This window comes from Oreochromis aureus, linkage group 3 (genome assembly GCF_013358895.1).
Source record: "Oreochromis aureus strain Israel breed Guangdong linkage group 3, ZZ_aureus, whole genome shotgun sequence".
Taxonomy (NCBI): domain Eukaryota; kingdom Metazoa; phylum Chordata; class Actinopteri; order Cichliformes; family Cichlidae; genus Oreochromis; species Oreochromis aureus.
Window position 1 is genome coordinate 7,474,531 of NC_052944.1, and position 1,847 is coordinate 7,476,377.

At 44.8% G+C, this 1,847-nt stretch overlaps 1 protein-coding gene across 2 annotated transcripts in view; it reads left to right on the plus strand.

The window, feature by feature from the left end:
- The window catches only part of adam19a (ADAM metallopeptidase domain 19a), a 107,741-nt gene extending 107,496 nt beyond the window's left edge, over window positions 1-245 (plus strand). Inside the window, exon 23 of one of the 2 annotated variants that reach the window (XM_039609279.1) lies at window positions 1-245. This exon is cut by the window's left edge and continues 777 nt beyond it. The gene's annotated coding sequence lies outside the window, so the exon portion shown is untranslated. The other variant, XM_039609278.1, reaches the window with a different exon arrangement.
- Window positions 246-1,847: the final 1,602 nt, after the last annotated feature.

The window sequence follows — 1,847 nt, forward strand, 5'->3', positions numbered from 1 at the left end:
TTTAAACTTGTGACTCTAAAATAAAGATTTTGTGGAAATATTACTAAGGATTTTTCTCTCTTTTGTCTGCTTGTAAGATCTGTTTCACGAATTCCCATGGCCCTCAAATTTAAGCAGAGACAAAATTCTGTTTTAGCCTAATCCAAATATTGTGTAGATGTTAATGGCTTTTATACTACCCCTATCTGTATGTAATCTCTCCCTATTGCACTTACTGCTCTTGCATTTCTGATTAGATGCAAATTGTATTTCGTTACCCTGTATTTATACATGTGTAATGACAATAAAGTTGAATCCTTGAATCCTAATCCTAAAGGTCAGAGCTTAGTAAATAGGAAAGTTGGTTGTTTTGCTATTGTGATAGACTGTTAACACTGAGGTCTTTTGTCACATCCTGAGATGTGTAACCATGCCAAAGTTCAACAAAAGAAAATACAATGTAGTGTTTCTCATGTTTACACATTTCTCTTTGGATCAGGTAATTATTATAAACAGCTGATGGCAGTCAGGTGTCATTAAAGCTTAGCAACAGAAGAGGACATAGCAAGATGACATATTTATAACCACTGCTGTCAAAGCTTTATTTGAGGAAAATTTAATAGAATCCCATTGAAAAAGTGTATGAATACAGAGTTTTATATCTCAGGGTAAGGTCTTTGGCTAGTCCATTGAGCTCCAGTCTTTTGAGAAGTATTAGTAGTAGGGTCGACTTAAAAAGGAAATATATAGAAAAATATAGACATAAGACAATATTAAGGACAGGGCTATGAAGATGTCAGTGTTTGAGCTTGAAGAGCATCATAGGCATAGGAACACAGAATGTTAGAATACTGATGAAGAAAAGATGTGGGTTTGAATCTCAGGTTACTATGAATAAAAATTAAAGTCAATCAAAAATTTCAAAGTTAAATCCATTAAAAGTAATTTCGATTATTTCAGATTTTCTTTCAATTCAAGTTCAGATTACCAGTGACATTAGCTTTGAGGAAAAAACAGCTGAAGTTAAGTTTATCTATTGCAGTGAGTCTATCAATTTGGCAGAGTGGATTGCAGCCAGGTGATGTTGTGGCGAGGATTTGGGGCCACAGGGGCCTGTGGACCACCTTGAAGTTAAAGGGCTGCAAAGCCAGATACCACCGGGTGATCCGGGTGTTGGCATCCTTCATACGGTGGAGCCACTGCAGCTGGGCATGGTCCGAGCAGAGGTTGAATGAGCACCCCAGGAGATAATAGCGAAGGGAGTCGACCGCCCACCGGATAGCCACGCACTCCTTCTCCACAGTGCTGTACCGTCTCTCACGCTCTGACAGCTTCCGGGTAATGTAGAGCATGGGCCGGTCGACCCCCCTTACCTGCTGGGACAAAATGGGCCCCAGCCCTCTGTTTGAGGCGTCAGTCTGCAGAACAAAAGGGAGGGAAAAGTCAGGAGTGTGGAGCAGCGGCTCTCCACAAAGAACTTTCTTCACCTGCACAAATGCTTCCTGGCACGGCCCCGTCCACTGGACCAGATCCAGAGCACCCTTGCAGGTGAGATCGGTCAAGGGGCTGGTCAGCTCAGCAAACCCCGGCACGAAACGGCGGTAGTAACCTGCCAGCCCCAGGAACCATCTCACCTCCTTTTTCGTCTTGGGGCACGGGCAGGATGCAATAGCCGCCGTCTTCCTGTGGACACACCTGCCCGCCCCCCCAAGTGGTACCCCAGATACTGTACCTCCCTCCGTCCAACTGCACACTTCTTTGGGTTGGCCGTGAGCCCCGCCTGCCTCAGGGACGATAGGACCGCGGCCACCCGCTGCAAACGCTGCGCCCAGGTGTCACTATGGATGATATCACGTCATCCAGGTAGG